Raw genomic sequence first — 24,427 nt, forward strand, 5'->3', positions numbered from 1 at the left:
CACTCACACTGCCATCCCCCTGGACTTGTTACTTCCGACGGAGACCTGACTACAGACTGGGGACTGCTCTCAGTTGGTTGAACTTTGCCCTACCAATTACAACCACTTTAACTCCCAGGGGAGTACCGGCCATGGAGGAGGTATTGCTGTTGCCTACAGAAATCTTTTTAACTGTAAACAAATCATTATTGATACATTTGAGAGCTTTGAAAGGCTTATGTTTACAATCGACTATAAGAACCAAATGACTCATCAAACCATGTTTCTTCTGAATTCTGAAACATAATTGACTCCTTCAACTTGGTGCAGCATGTCACTGGTTCAACTCGCAGCCGAGGTCACACCCTGGATCTTGTGTTTACTTTTGGCCCGCCTATTAACTCCTTTTCATTAATAGATTTTGTGTCCGGCCATAAATGTATCTTATTTGACTCATGCTTTCAGACAACTCAAAGAACCTGAAGCTAACAGTCTGTTCCCGCATTTTCAATAATCAGTCAGCTGCACAGTTCTCAGCAATTTTCTTAGATTTATTTAAATGCCAAACTCATATTTCTGATATTAATGTTCTGGTCAAAGATTTTATTAATCTGTGTTCTCTGGCATTAGATGCCACTGCACCTCTTACGACCAGGTTAGTAGCAGCCACTAAATCATTTACATGGATAAATGACGAGATCTGTAGCTGTAAGTGGGATTGCAGAAGGGCAGAGCGCAAATTGAAAAAGGTTAATTTTCTTGAGGTTAATTTTCTATACATGACAGAACTGTTGAGTCTGCTAAACCAGGAAATCAATGAGGCAAGAACAGTTTACTTTTCAGAATGAATTAATGGTAATAGACATAACCCCCACATTCTGTTTAGGACCATTAAACAGCTAGTAAAACTTGATCCCACTGCTATTTCACCCTCCTCAGCTGAAGATAGCAAATTATATTTGTCATGTTTTGTCAAAAAGATCAACTCTATCAAATCCAAAGTCCCAGTCACCTCTCCTGGTTTAAAAAAATATACTTTTTCATCTATCCTAACTCAGTTTACTCAGTTTTATACAATTTCTCATATGCGCCAGTCCTCCTGCCTTACTGACATTTTACCCACAACAATATTTTTGATAAATTTCATGAAATGGCCCTGCAAAGAGTCACAAATGACATACATGGCAAGCTGATAGGGGAGAATATTCCATCTTGGTCCTACTTGAGTGCTGCTTTTGACACAATCGATCACAACTGGTTAAACACTTACGTTGGTATCTCAGGGAAGGCCCTAAAATTGTTTGAATCCTCCTTATCAAATAGACATTTTTTTTGTTTCCATGGTGTGTCCTCACCCGCTCCTCTTTTACATGGGGTGCCTCAGGAGTCAATCCTTCATCCCATCCTCTTATCCTTATATATGCTGTCCCTGGGATGGATAATCAGTCGTTTTGGTTGCATTTCTAAATGACTATAGCAACCTAGGCACTCTGCAGAACCTTTTGGCCGCTATAAAGAACTGGATGTCTCATCATTTTCTTCAAATGAACTCTGAAAATTCGACACATAACATTCTCCAGCATATCGGTCCTCTCACTCCATTCGTCAAACCTTTTTCGAGAAAGCTTGGTATTATATTTGACCCTCAACTGAAGTTTGAACAGCAGGTCAGTAAATTGGTTCAATCCCATTTCATTTAAACTACGAAACTTTGCAAAAATATTTCATCTTTTCCCAACTTGATTTCTGCAACTCTCGTTTTACCTGCCTCAGTCAGACCACTCTGGCATGACTTCAACTTCAAAATGCAACTGCAAGACTTTTTACTAGGATAAAATCGGAGATCTCACATTACATCAATCCAGCCAGTTTATTTCACAATTGATTTTAAGATACTTTTAATTACCTTTAAGGCACTACACGGCTTGTCCTGTTTCTCCTGTTTACATCTCTGAGCTACTCACCCTTTACACCACTGACCATCCTCTTAGATCATCAAACCAGAATCTCTATTATTATTATTATTATTATTTATTTATTTATTTATTTTATTTTATTTTATTTTATTTTATTTTATTTTATTTATTTACTCATTTCGTTTTACACTTTGTTGATGATGTAAAGTACTTTGTAACCTGTGTTTAGAAAGGTGCTATATAAATAAAGATTATTATTATTATTATTAGGGCCGGGACTTTAACGCGTTAATTAAGATTAATTAATTACACAAAAATTAACGCGTTAAAAAAATAACGCATTTTAATCGCACTTATTTTTGCACCGCGGAACGTTTCTCACACGATGAGTTTCAGGCGTACCGATTATACTGGAGCACAATTATTTAACAAGTTAAAAAGCCGCCGACACTGATCACTGCCCATTGATCTATAAAGTTTTAATGTAGCCTGAACGCAGCTCAAACCGACCCGGTGCCTCAGCACTGCGACCAAGCTTTGATAAACACACCGGACCCGTGCCGGTTATCGGTTTTAAAAAGCGCTCGTCGCAGTGGAGCTGAGAACAGCGCAGTTTCCTCTGCTGCAGCTGAACAGCTGACATGTGGTCAAGACATAGGTAGCCTACAGACCTGTCACTGTCTCACGGTGCATAAGACTTCAACCTCAGAGCTCTCTGTCTTCAGACTGTCCTGACCTGTCCCTGAACATCACACAGGGAAAACATAGAGCTGCCTGTGTTTTATTAATGTTTACATCAGGCTGAGTTCAACAAATCAGTTTATGCTACTGTGATTTAAGTAGTTAAATACAGTAATCATCATAGTGTTGTGGCAGGAAAGACCATTTACCAATGAACGTGTTACTTAAACGTTTTTCATTGTGCTGTGCTCTAAAAATAAACTAACAAACTAGTGTAGAGTCCTGTATAAGGAATGTTCAGTTTAAATTTTCCCCTTAAATTTAGGTTCTCAGGAAAATAGCATCTTATCAGGTAATCGTTAATCGATCGATAAGGTCCATCAACTAACGATTAATGAATTAATCGATAATTTGCATCCCTAGTCTGTTGGTCTTGGTTAAGTACCACCTTGAAAAAAAACAAAACTATGTTTTGTTGCTTAAGCTTATGTATTCAGTCATTATTCAATGGTATACTAAAACCCATATGAAAAAAATTGCTTCACACTGTTCTCAGGTCAAATATTTATATGCGATTAAAAATGCGATTAATTTCAATTAATTAATTACAAAGCCTCTAATTAATTAGATTAATTTTTTTAATCGAGTCCCGGCCCTAATTATTATTATTATTTATTATTTATTATTATTATTATTATTATTATTATTATTATTATTATTATTATTGTTACAGTTGTAACAGGTCCTTTAAGTATACTCTGACTCATGTTTCCACCTGTCATGGTGTTTTTGGTAACAAAAAGGATCTTATTATTTCACACAAAGGTCTCTGTTTCCATACTGCCAACAGACACTTAAAATAAAAACCTCAGCCTGTCGGTGACAAAAAAACAGTATTTTTAGTAGACATAACTTTGAAGGTTATAGCTGCCCCAAAGGATTACATTGCAGCCATGCCGCGTCAATCTAAAATGGTAACGCATTCCTGTAGCACTTTTCCAGTCTACTGACCGCTCAAAGCACTTTACAGCACTTGTAACATTCACCCATTCACACGCACATTCATACACTGGTGACAGAGGTTGCCATGCAAGGTGCTGACCTGCTCATCAGGAGCGATTTGGGGTTCAGTGTCTTGCCCAAGGATACGTAACGTGGAGCCGGGGGAGCTTGGGAATCAAACCAGTGACCTTCCAACTACTGGAAAACCCACTTTAACTCCTGAACCACATCTACTGTACCCATTCCAAAACTTTTGATAAGTGTGACTTATTTACATACCCAAACATGTAGATATGGGGGCAGAAAAATAGGATATAGGGCCAAAAATATAGGAATTCCCCTTTAAATGAGGACATGGTGACTTGATTCCAATGTACTAATTACTTAAAGAGATAATGATTTTCACTGTAAATGGAGAGAAACCACCGCTCTCTGAATGTCTCATCCCACCTCCCTCTTTTTCTCTCCTTCTCACAAACACACGCACGTTAGCCTTCCCAAAAGTGTGGAAAGCTAGTGATAGTGCGGCTGACCTCAGCATATGGGTGATTTTACTGAGAAACTTCACGTACCCATGCATGCACACACAGTCACCCACTCACACACACACACACACACACACACACACAAACACACTCACACAGCCTTGTTTTCTCCTTATTTTCATCTCCATTAGTCACATACAAACTCACACTCCCACATCGCCTTGTCTGTCCTTGGCAGCTATTTCTAGTGTCATATGGCTTCTACTAAATGTGATTATGACACTAACAAAGGCTGTTTAGCTGAATGTGTGTGTGTGTGTGTGTGTGTGTACATACAGGCCTGTTGAGTGGGTAGGACAGTCTGTCTGTCTCTCAGACCAGCCAGTTTAAAAATTACACTTAGTATTGTTCCCTTTCTTTCACTTATTCTCTCCTGTGTAGCTTTACTGTAATATATAGAGCAGCAGAAGTAAATACATTTCGACAAAAAAAGACAGATTTCAGTTATACTCACGGCTGATTAATGTCAGTTACTGTCCATAGCCAAAAATGTGAATGTGATGTACTCAGACTAAACATTTGCATGTTACACACAATTCTCAAGTGGGGAGGTAAGAGGGTAATAAGTTAACATATTCATAATTTCTGCAAGGCAAACAAATATGTGTTTGTCATGAAAGCTAGCTTTCATTAGTAAGAAGGACTGTTATCTGTTCACTGGAAAGCTCTCCTTCAGCATTCTTGTCATCACATTTTCCACCAGGCTCTGTGCCCCTTTTGCTTTATCACAAAATGGAGCCAGGAGAGTGAAATGTGCACAGAAAGACTGCACGATGTGCAACTGAATTCTTTTTGTTTACTCCTGTGCCAAACTAAACACTGTCATCTGTCAATGTCTTTGTTTTTTTTTGTTATTATTTTGTTTCATCGTGATATAAAATTTAAATCTATCGACACTTTTGTATGTCAAACTAACTTTTATTCCCCTTGTGTTGATTAATCAAGCCCTCTTAAAATCAGTAACTCTAAATTAAATAGTTTTCTCAGTGTGTCATACTGTCAGCGTTCAAAACCCAAACTCTTTTTTACTCTTGGCTCTGTAAAGTAACTTATGACTTATTACTACCAGACATCACAAGACAGCTTCTCTCAAATTAAGTCAATTTATTAACTAAAATAAAAATAATGAACTTTGGCAAAATCAGATACTCTTCCAAACAAAAACATTAGACACAGAAATTGTCTAGCTTAGTAGTATTCAGTATAGAAAATAGCCACTTTAGCTTTCATGAAATTCACTAGGCTTATTTTATACTCCAAAGATTTTAAATGAAATTCACATATGTTCCTTTAACCTTCTCTTATAACAACGTCATGAATTATTTCCTCTACTTTCACCTCACAACAATAAACACAAATGAATTAAATCAAATATCTTTTGGTTACCAGTAAAATAACACACGCTAACCAGTGGGCCCACACACTCACACCCACACAAGGCGGCAGCAACGTGAATGAAAGAAAATAACCCCCACGTTCACTCTAGCCGAGCAAAACAATGGTGAATACTCACAGTTTGTAGCAGAGTTCAAGTCAGTGTCTGTGTGATGGCGGGAAGAAGACACGAAGCAGAAACAGCGGCCGAGCTGTAAGCTAGCAGGTTACCGGCTCTGGATCATGGATGTATTATTAGTGGATACAGGACCGGAAAATGGCCGCCGTTGATTTCAACGGAGTTGCTCGCCTGGCGCATACGCCGAAAAAGTTTCTGACTTCCGGGTTTACTTCCGCGTTATGGGGCCCATAGAGCATGCGCAGTTGAGTCACCCCCCATGATGCTCTGGGGCCTCCCATCATGCCCTGGGGCAATGAGAACGAGCAAATTGCGTTCTGGATAAGCGCCGTGCGCTCATGAGTGCTTGTGGATGAGTTTGAGCGGTAACGACAGATCTACACAATCAAATGATGGATTTATAGCGCACATCAACCGATGATGTTCTCAAAGTCATGGTTATAGACTACACGTGGTTAATTTGTGTTGTTTTATTATTTCTAAGTAAGGATAAAACGTTGTTCTCCGCTGTTTTCCTAACCCTCCTCCCGGTCGTATGCATTTGTTTCAGCGAAGTCAATCGGTGGATCGATGGATTATCATATTCATGTTATGTTGTGTGTATTTGTGTAGTCCGATCTGTCATAAACAACCGATTACATGTTACGGGGCGCGTTTGTGTCGCGGACTCACGGTGCCACAGAGATGGGAACTTTTTTTTTTTCTGTGGCCAGAGCGACTGTCTGTTTAGTGTTTCATACTGAACACAGTGACTCAACTAAATCACACACTTATGGTACTATAGTCTACACATGTGAGACACAGTAATTATGGCACATGTTCCACCAAATACTAACAAAGTGATACAGCATGTCCAGTCTCCCTCTATTCAGGATCCTGACTCTCCCTTTCAGGCGGAGCTGCTGTGATGTGTAAACAATGTTGTGTGCGAATCCAATAAAGTACAAATATCTACCGAAGTGCAAGTGCCATTATTCATGTGCATTAAGTTGATTGTGTATATGTATAAAAAATAATTGTAAAATATTTCCAAGGCTCAAACAAATCTGTCCCAAGTAAAAATTGTTTAATTTGTGATTACAGTCTGCAAACCTGAGAAAAATAGTTTGTAAGAGCCAAGTGAGAGTATAACATGTGACTGCATGTTGACTGTTGTTTCTTACTTTCTTTAAATAGAGAACGCTTTGACATTACTTAAAGTGAAACTCTCGCCAAAAAGCAACCGAGGCTTTATTTATGATTGGGTATGAGTCAAACCTTCACGTACAAGCACACTCATGACCAAAGAGGCACTTTTAAGATTTACCGTAGTTTCGTTTTGGGGCAAGCTCATTTTGAACGGGAGTACATAGGGCATACCACGACGGCATCAAAATGTCTATTTTTAGACCACTAAGAAGGCTCCACACATCATGAAACTTTACTGGTAGCATCACCAGGGTCTCTACTCATTACACGAGCAGTAAGAACATTGTTTGTGTACACAAAGTGTGTGAAAAAGACGGTTTTGAACTACTTACGCTTAGCTACTGGGACTCCGGCGCGCCGCCGCCATTCCAGGCAAAAAGTGTCGATCTCCGAGTGCGGCCATCATGACGGAGAGTAACGGTGGGACGCTCCTCGGGCTTATTTCCAGATGAATTCGCGGATAATTCGTTGTTCTGTCGTTAGTCAAAAGCAACACTGACGTCCATGTTGACAAGGGAGCCACATATTACAAACAGTACGGCATCAACAGCCGGTGATGTCACGTAACCGGAGATCGACACTTTTTGCCTGGAATGGCGGCGGCGCGCCGGAGTCCCAGTAGCTAAGCGTAAGTAGTTCAAAACCGTCTTTTTCACACACTTTGTGTACACAAACAATGTTCTTACTGCTCGTGTCATGAGTAGAGACCCTGGTGATGCTACCAGTAAAGTTTCATGATGTGTGGAGCCTTCTTAGTGGTCTAAAAATAGACATTTTGATGCCGTCGTGGTATGCCCTATGTACTCCCGTTCAAAGTGAGCTTGCCCCAAAACGAAACTACGGTAAATCTTAAAAGTGCCTCTTTGGTCATGAGTGTGCTTGTACGTGAAGGTTTGACTCATACCCAATCATAAATAAAGCCTCGGTTGCTTTTTGGCGAGAGTTTCACTTTAAGTAAAATGTGCATTTCTTAATTAATTGTATCTTATATTTTTCGATTTTATTCATCTTTATTATTTATTGCGTTGTAGTTTATACTTGCATCATCATCAGTATGCTCTGCTGCAGACTGCATAATTCCAGGCCATCAGACTGAGACGGTTCAAACCGTAATAAAAGGTCGTTATGACAGGATGAAAAGGATATTAAACAGTCATCAGACCCTGGTGACACACATCACCGACACTATCACATGCATGGTAAATAACTTTTAGACTTTTCCACAGCAGTGGCACTGGCAGTAAGTGAAAATGCGGTCATTCAGCGGGTGATTTAACGCCAAAATACCTTTAGAACTGCATTTAAAATACATGCCATTAAAATATGAAACTTGTATCACAACGCTGTCTTGAAAAAGACTCACCCTGGAGTCATTTAATTCACTTTTCCCACCACGTTTAGCCCCGTTCAGAGCTGTCATTCAGCCAACAGGCATCCTCGCTCCCGAGACACAGCGCGACCGCGCTTGGGAGTGCACGCACACAGCTGTGACGTCACCATGGAAAATGAGACTTTGGGGGGGCTTTTCTGGCCTTTACAAAACTTTTTGACGGTTTAAAAGTCCATGACTTAAAAAAATGGAATACAAAGATTAGCAATTAACAGTGGTGACAGCTGGAGGTGTCCTGAGAACAGTTTTACAGGCTTCTCTTTTACTATTACGGCTTATGGGAAAAATGCTTTCTGGGCCCCATGGGATTTTTTGTTGCAATACCGCGAGTGGCCACTGGAAAAAATCGGCGTGCCTGCTGAGAGGCTTCGTCATATCCAGGTTATATTATAGATCCATGCTCTGGATCCACCAAACCGGCAGGTCAAACCGTCTCGCCCCCTCGGCTTACCGACCCTGGTTGATGCGAGAGAAATGTCCTCTCTCCTTCGGGAAAAACATGCAGCAGAAGGTGCGCTGCTCCGACCTCCTCTGATGACGAACTCTTGTGGCAGCAGGAGAAATATCTTTTCTCCTCCGACGCATCACATTAGACTTTCGGGTTCACTTAGAGCAATGTCCTTCAGTCTTAGGCTCTATTTTCTACAGCCTGACCTGTTAACACAACTCCAAACTTGTGAAAACCCTCTCTGTTTTCATCCCGTCTCTCCCCAGCACCGAACTTTTTTTCTCTCTTGACCTCTCTTCATGATGACCTATTGGTCCCACCCCACAACCAATCACAGCACAGAAAAATGACATGACTCAACAAACAGCCAATCACCTTTTGAAAAAGAAAATAAACAAGGCAGGTTGTGCTCTCTCCCACATAGTGTAAACAAAACAGCACATGTAGCTACTCTGCAACCTATCCTATCTCTTAAAGTGAGGAACCCATACTTCATATTAAACTTAACATGTCCATCAAAATACACTCATTTTAAAACAGAATGTGTACTTTTATCAAATCAAACTATTACTGAAATTAATTAAGCGTGGATTAAAACAACCCGGGGCTACATTTAAATTGGACCTACAAAACAATGATCCTCAAGATGACAATGGGAATCCTTAATGCAATACAGTCAGATAGCAACATACAACAGTTTATCATTCAAAGCAATCTCAAACATCACTGAACATGTCACATTCTAAAAGCCTCTTGGCAAAGGTAGGTTGGTGAATAACTTTTATCCTAGCAATGTGCTGTGTGTATATCATACAGTACTGCTTTGTCTTCTGTGTGTGTTTTCATACAGCAAGGTGGCAACACAGTGACATACAGACAGTCACGTGTGGTACTGTAAGCAACATTTGAAACTGTGATGAGAATTCAGGGTTGTATAGAGGAGATTGAGGTAAACATTCTTAGTAGCAGATATGGACTGAACAGATATTTAAACACAAAGTAATGACTGAGTCATAATGATCAACAAACCCTATCATCCCCAGAAACATCCATCCATTTTTACTTGGGCCAATAAAAATCTTTATTGTTGTTGCTCCTAGTGTGGTTTTGGCTGGGAAGAAATAAACAGCCAGTAACCATTTGAGGATGTAAACTTGTGACTGGTTATTTCTGGCGTCATTTGGTCAAAAATCAATAATAACCTTTCAGCATATTGTAATTAATAGTGTTATGACCGAACACTGGGCTTCTGTGTCTCCTCTTGGCTCTGTATTCAGGCTTTAAAAAATGCCGGACGTCCCGGCAGGAAAGGTGCTATCCTGACATTACCAACAAAAGCGTACACGGCTAAGCAAGCCAAAAAAAGGAAGACCGATGTAGAGAAACGAGTCTAAGAGGGAGAGTTACAATAGACAGAATAAATCGCGTGTAAACATTGGACAAGCATATACGATAGGGCTGCACGATTATGGCCAAAATGATAATCACGATTATTTTTATCAATATTGAAATCACGATTTTTAATCACGATTATTCATTATGTTAGGTAAAACATATCTTTTTATTGCACTTTCTTTTTTAAACAAATCATATGTGAACAAGGCTTCAAATTGAAACTTAAAATAATAATAAATCATAAATAATAAAATACAATGTACCCAAGACAAAGGGCAAAAAATAAATATGCCATTGCAGAGTGCAATCATAAAGTGCAAACAAATGAAAAAAATGAAGCGTATGCAGAAAAGGCACATACTACAAGGAACAGGAACATACTACAGGCCTACAGATTTTTGGAGAGAAACACTAGCCTGTCAACATGTTCTGGCTTCAGAGCCGCCACTGGGGTAGGCGTAAACATGTCACGTGACTTGAACATGGATGTATTATTATATTGTTAATATAATAGATCCATGGACGTGAAGCACGAAGTTGGGCAGTGAACAGTGACAACGAATTTGTCTTCAAAATAAGAGCTTTACATTGCACCCCATTGGATTTTAGAACTGGGTTCTTAGCGGGGGGCTTTTAATTTGAAATTAGCGACCGTTCGTAGCTTGCTGCTACACAACAAGCTGACAGCAGCTACTAGCTGTTTGCTTGTGTGCGCTAGCTGTCAGCTACAGAGACCGAGTGTAAATATGGATGTGACAGTTATTATTTATTTTCAGGTTACGGTGAAAAGAAAGAAGTGTCTGAATAAAGTGGTTGTCTCCGATAGTCCATGCATATTCCGACGTGAATATTCCAAGCGCTACAGTCACGTGCGTGCACGAGAACGGTGTGGAGCTACGGAGTCGAAACAGGGAGCGGAGGAGGGAGCGCAGTTGTTTCCATCCCAGTCTCATGCGTTTTTCACATATTCTACAAACTCCAGCTTTAAAAGCAACAAACTAAAGTCATTATTCTGATCTGAAAAAACATTTAACCACCAAGTAACCTTTAACCTGCCTAATAACATCAATTAACTACTACAGAACATGACTTACATCATTAATCATTAATCATTAACTTGAAATGTTGCTGGTGACTTTTCAGAGCTGCTTGAGAACTGAGAGCGCTGTTTACTGTGTGTGTGTGTGTGTGTGTGTGTGTGTGTGTGTGTGTGTATGTGCGTGTGTGTGTGTGTGTGTGTGTGCGTGTGTGCTTGTGACTCAGAGAGACAGAGATGACAGGTTAGTGGTTTGAGCAACAGGAGGTTGCCAAACACACTGACACACACACACACACATAGGGATGTGCGTGTGTGGCCCTCTCTGCTTCCATCTCCATCAGCTTGATGAGGGGATGGAGGCTTTTAACTAATCACATCAACGAGAAGGAGAGAACAAAGGAGAGAACGAGAGAAGAACGGGAAGGAGCGAAAAAAAACAAAAGCCTGTGTGAAAGGGAGGTGAAACAATTCTCATGAATGAGTCATCCACTTTCTATTACTCTATCTCTCTTTCTCTCTGTCTCCCTCTCTTGGCCCCTTCTCTCCATCACCCCCCACCACCCCACTCTCTCTGGTCCTATCTCCTTCATCTTGCACACTCAAGGTATTTGTAATCCGCTTATACTTGTTCAGCCTTCTTCTACATCGTAACTTAATATGGGCCATGCCCCTGTATATGTGTGTGTGTGTAATAGATATACTATTACTGTATTTACCACCTGGCATTGTGTGTGTGTGTGTGTGTGTGTGTCTCTCTCTCTCTCTCTCTCTCTCTCTCTCTCTCTCTCTCCCTCCCTCACACACACCTATACATACATACACACACACAGACACATATACGCACACATACACATACAAGTGCACACACACGCACACACACACACACACACAGCTGTCCTGAAGTATAAGATGTTATGTAAATATTTTTACCAGCTTTTCTATGACAAGGGAACCTAATATGAGAATATATCACAATTGAAAGTTTTTTCAATGTTTTGGACCTAAGAAGAACAGAATTAGATTTGAAATATAAGAAAAAATATAAAAATGTAGGTATCAGTATTGGTATTAAAATTGAATTGGTCTGCTTTAGGTGTATGCTGCCTCAGTCACTGCTAGGCTTTTATTCACAAAGCCCAACCTGGTAAACTTCCTATTTACTTTTCTTTGAAACTTGAAATATGGAAAACATTGCCTTTGTTCTGTTGACATTTTACAAACTGAATTGGAAAATAAAGCTTTTCATTTTTTGGAACCAAACATATGGAACATTCAAGACTGAACTTAAACGTCAGAATATTGTACCAATGAAAAACATTGTAAAGCTATGGTGAAATCCATTGAGTCCCGGCTATCTGTGTGCAAAAATTGTATCTGATTACATCCTGTGTTTTTTCTGTTAATTTACACTCCGCGTTGTTGTCATTCCTGACCAGGTCTCTTTTGAAAAAGAAATCAGTGACTCAGGGACTAACCTAATTAAGTTAAGGCTGAATAAAATAATAAAAAAATTTGACTTTAATCCTTATTTTCCAATGAAGACACTGGACCTAATGAAAGACTATTATTTTCTCCCATATGCTCGCTTACTATTTCCCATGAAGTGTGCTCATACAAATGTTCCAAGTCTGATTCATCTGTTAACTGCACAAACTTTGTCATAAATTGCTAGTTTCAGTCTGATGAATGTCATATGTTCATAATGAGATGGGCACTTGTGAGATTTAATCATTAACATTCTCAATGCCCCTAAAATGCCCTAAATGGCGACATGTTGGCAGGTTTATGCACAAAAAATATGTTACAAAAGATTTGAAAGAACAATTTATATTTTATATGAAATATCATTACATTTATATAAAAAAAATATATAATATATGTGTGTAATATAAATATAACCCATATCAGTGCTGAAAGATACAAAAGAATTTGAAAATATGAATAGTACAGCTGCTAACAATGTGTTATATGGTGAACAGAATATTCATTTTGCAATAATTTATTTATCTATTTTATTTTATTAAATGTCTGTCTCATATTAAACTTCAAATTAGTTCTGATTATTCTTAAACAGTTATTTTCACCAGACTCAGACAATCTGTACATGAATCCTATTACATTTCTTATTCCATTTGTACCTATAATTCTAAGGACAAGAAAATTGATGCAATTCTCAGTACTCTGTGCCACAAGAATAAAACTGTTTGTTCAAGTGGTTCCTGCATGAGGCCCATTATTAGGCAAATACTGAATAGTAGATGGAAGAGAGTCTCTCATAACAAAAATTTGATTCATGGATGAAATGGTGGCTCTGTTTCTTTCTGCATTACCTCTGGTTGTTGGGGTTTCCTCTTTCTGTCAAAGACTCTAACTGGCTAACTCATGTCTCATGCTGAGACAAACTTCAGCCTTCTTGTTTATCTGAACAGAAACACACTTCTCAACACTTTTTGTTTTCTATCTTGGGAATAATATACCTTTAATTCCTTTTAAATATGTATATGTATAAGTGAGACATTGCCTCAAATTTTGACTAATCTGCTTATTTTAGGATTGTGTGGCTGTCACTTCAACAATCGCGTACTCTAGATTAGAGCTTTCTATTAAATTGCCCTCTCTCTTTCCTACACACTGTAACAAATTCAGTATTTTACAAACCTTACATCACTGTCAGTGGCAGCTTTTCCATCGTGATGACTGAATAGCTCCCTCTGTCTCTTCTCTTCTCACCACACCACCATGCACGCCTTTCTTTTTCTCTCCCTCTCTTGTGCAGATAATTCATCTCTATGTCTTACTGTCCTTCAGCATTCCAGTTTTCATTCTATTACTCTCTTCTTCTCTATATAGTAACATACTCATACACACACATACACACTCTATTATTTAGAGAGAGAGAGCGTCAAAACTAATTTGTTTATATTTATACCTACACTGTTTATATATATACATTAGTATAGTACATGTCTCAATATGATGTGGGATCTATAGTATGCATACAGCATATACAGTATATATACAGTATAAAATGCTCTTTGAGGCATAATATTAAAGAGCATCTGTTACCTTTTTGAATCATTTCTGTTTAGTTGTGATTTTACCCATTTCAGTGAAAGCCCAAATTATAAATCTTGAACATTTTGATAAAAACTTAAATGAAGTGTTCGACAACTTCAATAACATCTTCATTAGGCCTGGGCGATAAAATGACAGCGATATGTATCAGCGATAGACACATCATCGATAGCAAAAACAAAATATGATAAATTATGATAGTTTCACATGTATGCATTACATGCCAACCAATGGAAAGCCTATAAGAATACGTGCCGGCTCATAAACAGCCTGTCATATCCCTCAGTAATGGAGCAATTTACGAGTGACACACGAACAGCCAATCATTAACCAGTGTGTAGTTAAGTCGCACCATCACCATGTTACTGACATTGACAAAGAAATTATGGATACTACCACAGTGCAGACCAGCTGTACTCAACACTGTTTGGTCTCTCAGTGGCTGTGGTAATGTCTTCTTTTCTTGCAGTCTGATACGGCAGCCTACAAGCAGCAGGCCCACCAGCAAACACAACCTCTCCAGCCTCTGTCCCGGACTTCATATTGACTGATATTCGTGTCATTAATTGGCTGGTTGGAGAAGTTGTTGGTGGAGATACCTGGGCTTTTTTCACTGTCTTGGTTGACGTTAACTTAGCATTTTTACTTGCGTTAGCCAAAACTCTGTCACAGTATGTCTGAAACCTTAGTATGAAACCAACTGTCTGGGAATTGAAACTGTTTTACTGGCATATATTTCAGTATGCAACACCGCGATTGCAACAACGACGACATAACAGACATGCCGGAGTTTCTTTTTCCTCTTTGAATTAGGCAGACTAGATGCTGCAACAGGGTATTGCTGCCCTCTACTGTTTGTTATTAATGTCACTTTTGAAAGTAATTTATACATACTTGTCTTCATTTTAAAGTGATTAGAAATAGTTTCTACAGGTCTTTCAACAGCTTCCCTTATGAAGAATGTTTATTTTTAATATTTTTACAAAGAGAGTTAAGTACTGAAAAAGAGTGTTGGCTACTGATACTGAATTCCAGGTACTGATGCTGGTATCAGTTTGAATGTGAGCAGTACCAAACCTGAAGCGTTATATATACATAAAACGGTATAATTGGAGTTTCACATCTTGCCTCTCTCTCAATTCATGTATTGCCTCATGTGCCCTTTTCACATCCAGCCAACCATTATGTTTTAACTGCCATGGAGAGTTTATATTGAATGACAGATCACCCTCACAAAGCTAAACCTGTTACATTTGTATGAGCATGGTTGTCTTTGTCACTGAGCGGTTGCTAGGACCTAAGCCAATGAAACTGTGTGACTAATTAAAAGAAAAGGCTGTGTCACGATACCAGTAGCATACCATAGCATTGCAACTGACAAAGGGCTGAAAATTAGCGTGTCCATCCGGGTGTTGTGTATTCATCACAGCCGATCGGTGCCAGAGCTGATAAACAGCCATGACTAGCGCAGAGTCATGTGACGCCGGAGCGAGTGCTGATTGTACCCCTTCACATTAAAGACAAAAGCCAGATGTTTGTGGGTGTGGTAGGTTTCTGGTCCAGTGTGAGAGGGGTGTGACAGTGACATTCAAGCACACCTCAATGAGGTTTTGCATACAGGCAGAAAGGTGTATGCATTCTGTTTTTATCACCCAGTTATTTATCAGCTTGGTGCATTTTGTTCAATAAATACATCTTTGTGTGGCCTTAAATTTGCTATTTTATTATTCTTTAACTATTATTTTTGTCTCTGGGAAAAGTAGCCTGTGTGTGTGTGTGTGTGTGTGTGTGTGTGTGTGTGTGTGTGTGTGTGTGTGTGTGTGTGTGCGTGCGTGCGTGCGTGCGTGCGTGCACATGTGTGTTTGCTGTATGTTGTGCTTACACCACAGGTGGGTAGAACAGCAGGTTGCCATTGTTTATCCTAAATGCTTTAGTCCACCCCCACATGATCTTGGTAATCACTGTTATTTAGAATAGGCTGCACAGGGGTTGACAGGGTGATGGGTGTGCACATACACACATTTATACGCACATTTTTATAAGATGCCCTCTCTTTCTCACACACACAGCTACAGGGCGCACTGGTCAAGATGATTACTGTTATTTTGTAGTCTGGCCAGGAGGCTGAAATGTCCCAACTCAGAGTGGTACGTACACACACAGACACACACACACACACACACACTCACACACTATAACCACAAGAGTTACGCTATATTATCTCACCATCGACTGAAATCCCTACAAACTGAATGAAGGATTAAGGGAACGGAGAAAGACCCCTTTTCTTCTCTCTCGTCCCTCCCTTCTGCCGCTTTAGAATTCTCGCCTCATCGCTTTTTTTCCTCTTTAATTCACCAGTTGGCTTGTTTAAGCCACTCTCTCTCTCTTTCTCTCTCTTTCTCTTCTCTCTCTCTTTGTATTTTTCTCTCTGTGTCTCCCTCTCCCCAGACTTACTCTTATACTACTCTTTCATTTCCATCTCTCTCTTTCCTCCTCTCACTCTAAGGTTGTGAACTTGCCCAGTAGGGGTTCCATACAATGAAATGAAAGAGCTTAGGGACCCATATCACAAACACTCACACACATACACACACACACAGGGGTGTTTAAATGGCGGGAACAGCTGAACTTGCACTGAAACCTACATGCACACACCTCCCCCTCTCTCTATCGATCACACACATACCACACACCCTCTGAAAGGCTATAGAGTCTACGTTGTGTGTGTCAGTGGGGGGCACCAGCAATACACTGGTGTTAGAAAAGCCTCACTGCTGGAAGGATGGACATAGAGAAAAAGAAAACTGTGCAGTGAGATCAAACCTTTCTCTCAAGGGAATTTGGGCCTAAAATGGGTAAATAGAAGCCCACATTTTCCTCACTGGAGTTTTATATTTAATTGGGGGAAATATTCAGATATCCCTGCTACTTGAAGGGTCTTCCTTTTGAGACAGAGACTTTGAAATGGAAAATCAAGAGTTTCCATGGAGGTTCTGGAAATATCAGTAACAAACATGTAAAGTCAAAAATATACAGTGCGGTATTACATGATAGAAACAAGAAAAAAAGACTTATTCTAAGAATGTGGAACTGGATCAGAGTTTTAAGTATCTCCATTAACAGCTGGAAATAAAACATGTAAATGTGGATCTATATGACTCTGCCTCCGTCCAATGAAAAGTCATTCCATCACCAGCATACATACATACAGCAGACATTTTGAAATAAAATGAAAACTTTGAATTCAGATGTTGTAATTTCTTATCAAATGTCATTTTGACAAGTGAGGGTAAGAAGGGGGGTTATCACGGGTTGACCACATTTGTAAGATATCACTGCAGCCCTCCTGAAAGCAAGCAGACATGCTTGTGTCCGATTTCAGAGAGGATACATCTATACGTTTATACTGATAATGAAAGATCAAATCATCCCTTTGACTCGGCATGCCATTGGAAAAGCCCAATAGTTTTCAGGGACTTATTGCCTGTCTTATGAAGCACAAATTTACAAATGTGTTGCAAAGATAAGGGTAAGGATAGATCCATGGTTTAGAAAGATAACAACCTTTTCTTCTTATCATGAAGCATAATTGAAGACTCTGTTCCATTGTTGATTCAGAGTGACCGCAAACACACCTCAAAGCTTTGCTACTTGATGAGCAAAGAGAAGTATAGGAGTCCTGACAGTCTCAAACTTTATTCCAGAGTCACCTGACCTCAACCCCATTCAACATTTATGGGGGCATTGAGGAGAAAGCATTCTGTGACGTCACAAGAAGCTTTGAAAAATCAGATTTTGCTGGAATAATATGACTCAGCAGGTTTTGCACACACTTATGTCTGTGCCAGCTCGAGTGCATGCAAGATTCAACTCTAACTTAAAAAAAAAACCACTGAAACTGTCGCGCTGATATTATCATTTGTAATGGAAAAAACATATTATATTTGAAGTATTTTGATTAGTGGTCTGAGACTTTTGGACTCCACAACATTTATGTTCCCAGATTCATAGATAGATAAATAGCATTTGCATATACCAGGTAAATATGTAATAAAAGCAGCAGCATTAAAGATAAAGGATAACGGCACACTTTATATCCACATCTACTTGCCAGTAGCCTCTATGCCAGAATCAATACTCCATTAACCTTTATGGGAGATGATGCTTATATCATTAGCTTTTTTGTGTATGTGTGATGACAATGATAATGATGATGTATATATTAATAAAATATTTAGGCTGTGTATATGGTTGCGTGTGTTATGACTAAATTAGTTATTTGGGAACAAATTCATTTAACTTTACATTCACAATCAAATGAGCTCATAAAGGTGAACTTGTTTAATTCTATGAGAAGAAATATAACATGCCGTTCTGCTCCATGTATGTCTTTCCTTTTTAGAAATATTGCAAAGGTACCTTGCTAACCCAACAACACTTTGCTCTCTTCATTGGTCTTCCAAAACAAGTCATTGATAAACCACAATTAATTCAGAACCCCCCAGGCTTTTAACTAGTACAAGGAAGAGAGAGCATATCACCCAGTTTTAGCTCCCAGTATCAACAGTAAAGGATTGACTTTAAAGTCCTCTTACTTATTCACAAGGCTCTTATTGGCTTGGGACAGGCCCACATTAAAGGGGCTCTGTGGAACTTCTGTTTTGTGCTCGTTAGTTTGTGTTAGTAGGCTCCATTTCTCAACCTAGCATTAGCTGCTGTTGCTCTCTGTTAGGAGTGGAGAGAGGATCTGAGACGATGCACTCGAGAATGTGCATAAGGTCACGTCCTTTGGACTGTTGCGGAAAATCCAACCTGAATCCTTCACCAAGAAATCCACAGTCCATCACCATTAAACTACTTCAAAACATCATCCACAGGCTTGTATAGGCAAATGGGAGAGATGGGAAGGTCTTATTCTTCGTGTCACTTTACAATCTGCTCACATATGGCCAATAGAAAAGTGATTAATACACGTAAATTGTTAAGAATTGTTACATAGAGCCCCTGTAGCAACCTTTTGTCCTTTTATAATCCTTCACAGCCTCTTCTTTTCTTTTTTTTAAGTACAAACTATCACACAAACAGGAGAATTGGCAGCTTAGCCTTTTTTTTAAATAATGCATACAACTATGGAACTCCCTACCCAAGGCTATAATAGAAGCCAGCTCTGTGAACATTTTTAAAACTAATTTATTCAACATTGCTTTTAACTGGCATTATTCCTTTGGTGTCTTCATATATTTGACATATTTCATTGTTCCTATCATACCTGATTTTGCTTTTTGCTGCCTCTGTTGCTTGTCACTCATTTTATTGATTAATGTTTTTGCGTAAACCATATTTCTTGATCTGATGATTTTTGATTTCCATTTGTAGCATTAATTCTTAAAGTCAAGTTGAAATTTAAAAGGGGCTGATGAGAAATAAGTGTAGTATTATACAGTATACTTTACATGTGTGATTTTTGCATTTATCTGGTCAAAACTGTCATTTCTAAAACATTGTAATTGTTTTATAGTGACGCCACCCTCTACATTATTGTTCTACTGGGGGCATGAACTTATTGTGACATGAGCACTTGCAATATCTGTTTTAGCAGCTGACCATTTAATTGCAGTGACGTTTGACTGATTTTTACATCAACCACATGGACCACTTGGACCAATGAAAGATAGAAGGCTAGCTAACCTAGACACTCTCTACCCTCCCAAATAAAGGACACATGACTTTAAGTGCCAATGGTCACAACTAACAGTATGTAGATTTGTTTAAAAAGGGGAAAAATGTACCAAGTGTTGCATTTTTGCAGTCAGTAACACACAAAAGAAGTTGACAGCACGTCTCCAAGCAGTGCCCACTCTCAGTTGTCAGTCAACTGATGCCAAGGGTGATGCCAGGCTTTAGGCTTAGATGTTTATTATAACTATGTCTGAAATTTGTTTCTACAAAATTTAGCTGCCGTTAACAGTGTGCAGTCACCATGAAAAGCACATAGTTCTTGAATTTCACAGTAAAGGGCCTTAAAAGTCATCAGAGAAGCGGGCTGACAGAGAGCATTAAGTGTGTCTATTGTGTAAAGTTGTACACACCGCACATGCTTCAGAATGGCTCAGCTCATTGGTGTAGCTTGATGAAGAGATAAGCAGAGAGCAAATTATGCACATGAAACAAAAACAAACTAGGGATGTAATGTTTCAGCAACAAAAGGTCTTCAGGTAAAAGTGAAGACATGAAGTCAGATGAGTCATCTGATATGAGACATTTTCAGAATGATAACGGACTGATGTGGCCACATCTCTAATCTTATTGTCTGTATGTGATTGGACAGTGCAGATGTGGGGGGTCACACTGGGACTTGGGACATCTGTACTGGATTATCAAAGTTTAAAGACACTGTAACAAGTTGATTCTCTTTATATTTACTTTGTGGCATAACAGACATGGTCTTTTCTGCTCATACACACAATCTGCTAATTTATTTTCCAGATCATAATGTAATATAGGAAACAAGCAAACAAAATTTAAAAAGCGGCTAACTCTGCGTCGCTCTTCAGTCTTTTCAAATCCCGCAGCTCCCTCCACCTCTGAAAAGACGCTCCGATGTTGATCCTACTTTTATTTCGGGCACGCCCCCTTCTTTCCTTTTACAATGTTTTTGTTTGGCAGCCCTCTTATTTTTTCTCTGTGATGTGGGCAATGGTGGAGCCAACCATGGGATAGGCATTTTTCCGCCATTGTTCTCTTCCTTTGAGCTTGCGGTATCAGACCAGGTAAGAGCAGGCACTGCGCCTGCGTGGGGGAGGGGGGCTGCCAGCAGCGTATGCACAAGAGTGATTGACATCTGGCTCACACTCTCCTTGGCTCTGATTGGTTGTATTCAGCTGGGAGCAGTAGATTCTTGCAAATCAACAGCCACTGGGTGGGCCCACAGACAGTGGATTTTTACACAGCTGACCTGTATCATATTCTACTGTCTGATCATAATGACAATTTTAGCAAATATAACCAAAAAAAAGTTACAGACTATAGCTTTAAGTAGTAATTTTGATCACTACCTTTACTTCTACTTGAGTAGACCTACTTGTTTATACAAAGTAACAGTACCAATACTTGAGTACAGTTTTTGTCTACTCGACCCACCTCTTCCTCGACTGTCTTTGCATATTAAACTAACAGCTCTCAGTCAGACTGCTAACTGTGTGGGAGAGACTAAATGAAGAACAGTGATGAAAAGAAATCTGACTGTGGATTTTTTTTTCACTACAGAATAAGACTACAGAGTCCTAACATGTATTAACAGATAACAAACTCCATTAAAAAAAATCTGTACCTCACTAATGTCTAAACCCTGGTTACATCCCATACATTTTCTGCTTCCATAGCTAACCCATAGCTCTGATTCCTTAGGGCCTGGGTGGACTTTATAAACCACTTGTGTACAAAGAGGAAGCCATGCTGCACTTTCATCAGAATCAGAATCAAAATTGCTTTTATTGCCAAGTAAGTTTACACATACAAAACAACAAACAATACTAAAATACTTATAAGACGTAATAAAAATGTAAATACAGTGTGAGTATAAATATGTTGGTGTGACCGATTTTAAAGTAGGTGAACATTTAGGGCATTTAGCGGATGCTTTTGTCCAAAGCGACTTACAATAAGTACATTGTGAAGACTGTAGTAGTAGTGCAAAAAGCGCATGTGACATGTCAGTGTACTATAAAATGTCATAGGCACTTGTTCATGTTCATGTGTGTTTGTGTGTAGGATAACAAAGTGAGAGGGTGCCCATGTGTGAAATAAAGGAATGAATGCCAATTTTTTTCCAAAACCATATCATCAGTACCCTGTTATGTACACAATACTTGAAATACTGTGTACAAACTGTGTGTGTGTGTGTGTGTGTGTGTGTGTGTGTGTGTGTGTGTGTGTGTGTGTGTGTGTGTGTGAGTAAGGAAAAAAGTGTGTGACTTGATTTTAAGGGGTGTGATTACATTATAAAAGTTGTGTTATATGTTTCCATCAAATTTAATGTGACTTTGCTCTCTAAATTGTTTTAGGGTATTATAGCTTTTCTGTATTTATGTATGTATTTATTTTTTAAATTCTACTGATGCCTGTGCTGCTTTAAACCTGTTACAGCTATGTATTCATAAAAAAATACTACGTTGAACAATTTATGAAGAAATATTCAGGCAAAATGAAAGAAAACAGCCAAAGGAAGAAATATTAATGATATGATAAATTATTTAAAAACTTTTTTCTAATATTCTAAATTTGACACAAGTGTAGTTTTTCAGCTGTAACATTTATTGTGTGCTGTTAAACATATTGCAATTTATATACACTGGGTAATATAACCAAGAGAGTACAATATAATTGAGATATCAAAAATATGTGAAAGGTATTCTGAATTTCTACACACACAGACACACACACACAGAGAGAGAGAGAGAGAGAGAGAGAGAGAGAGAGAGAGAGAGAGAGAGAGAGAGAGAGCGAAATACACCAGCAGGCAATGTTGGCTCAACATACACCCTACAAAACACACACACATTCAGCTTTTCTTTGTTTTGGCACTCTTCACACTCTTTGTTGCTGTTTTAACACACACACACACACACACACACACACACACACACACACACACACACACTAAACAGAACTGACTGTATTTGTTCTTTTAGATTAAATACTCTTTTAAAATTTAAATTAAACTGTCCAAATGAGTTACAAAGGTAGTTACAAATACATAATCCAGAACAATGAGACATAAATTGTGAGTGTGACTGTGTGTGTCCATCAATGCATGAGTGTGTCCTTGTATAATTCAAAAATGCCTGTGTACAGTATGTCTGCCTGCATGTGTGTGTTTGTCGAATCAAAGTTCCTCTGCAGTCCCTCTTAGGAAAGCCTAGTCACCCCCCTCTCAGTACCTTTCATTTGTACAGCTGCCTTCAAACCTATCTGCACTGCACGCGCGCGCACACACACACACATAAATGAGGGGCATATGTGTGTGAGTGTTTGAGAGTGAGAAAGAAAGAGAGAGAGTGTATGTGAGCGGCTGTAGTTTCTGTGCTATGAATACATATGTGGTTGGGAAATCAGAGAGATCAGAGCAAAAGAATGCAGAGAGCGAGAGAGAGAGTGTGTGTGTGTGTGTGAGGGAGCGAGAGAGAGAGAGAGAGAGTGTGTGTGTGTGTGTGTGTGTGTGTGTGTGTGTGAGGGAGCGAGAGAGAGAGAGAGAGAGTGAAAGAGAGGGAGTGCTTTCTACACCTCCTCTCACTCCACACATCTACACCTCCAGCCTCCAAATGCAGAGAGCAGAGATCCAGCCCCTCCCTCCACTCCTTTCCCCCTCGCACTCTTGCCTCTCTCTATCTCACTCACCCCCTCTGTGTCGGCCAATCCCATTCTTCCCTGTGCTCCCTCTGTCCTCATGGCTCCGCCCCCTCCCTGCTCAACCAGCGAGAGCTTCAAACTTATACAAGCAGAGAGAGAGAGGGAGCCGAGGCAGGCAGGCAGCAGAGCACATACACAGCAGAGGTGGCAGAAGCAGGAGGAGACGGCGCTCACACACACACACACACACACACACACACACACACACACTGAGAGAGGCAGCGGCAGGCAGACAGAAAAAGGAATCGGAGGAGAGAATTAAGGAAGAAAATCCAGCATTTTCTGTAACTGACAGAAGAAAGACAGAAAGGAAGAGAGGAGAGAGAGCAGGAGCTTGGTGATTTTTTTCTCCAGTGTTTTTCATTCTCCATCCGTCACTTGGAGCTTGGAGGCTGGGTGAAAACAAGAAGTGAGGAAAAAGAGAGAGAGAGGCGAGAGCAAACCTCAGAGAACAGGGCTTGTGTTTTTTTATATCTTCCCAAAGAAGACAAAAGAACAAAGCGAGGAGACAGACGGAGGTGAAATTGTATTTTTCTCATATAGCAGGCGACTCCGAGTCTTCATGCGTGTCTGAAAGGATCCTATGTGTTTTTGGGGGAATTAAACCCTTTAAGCCGGGCGAAGCTGGAGTACTCACACCGACAAGGTAGGCGACAAAATTCACTTTTTCCTCTTTCCTTTTCTTTAAGCTATACAATGTTAAGTGGTGGTGCGGCGTGCACACGCATGTGTGTGACTGTGTCGTGTGTCAGTGTGTGTGCGCAAGCCTTGGGAAATTGCTTATTCTCTAGTCAATTGCCTCTCATTGTGTGAATTCACTGACTGAATGTAAACTCATTGACAAA

At 39.5% G+C, this 24,427-nt stretch overlaps 1 protein-coding gene across 7 annotated transcripts in view; it reads left to right on the forward strand.

Annotated features, from left to right (window-relative positions):
• The window catches only part of tenm3 (teneurin transmembrane protein 3), a 454,093-nt gene that overhangs the window by 122,139 nt on the left and 307,527 nt on the right, over positions 1-24,427 (forward strand). Inside the window, exon 1 of one of the 7 annotated variants that reach the window (XM_084378332.1) lies at positions 23,694-24,228. The exons of 5 other annotated variants lie outside the window; for them this stretch is intronic. The gene's annotated coding sequence lies outside the window, so the exon portion shown is untranslated. Of the gene's footprint in view, positions 1-23,693; positions 24,229-24,427 lie in introns of those variants that run through there. One more of the 7 variants, XM_084378333.1, reaches the window with a different exon arrangement.

This window comes from Pagrus pagrus, assembly GCF_965226575.1.
Source record: "Pagrus pagrus genome assembly, chromosome: 2".
Lineage (NCBI taxonomy): Eukaryota > Metazoa > Chordata > Actinopteri > Spariformes > Sparidae > Pagrus > Pagrus pagrus.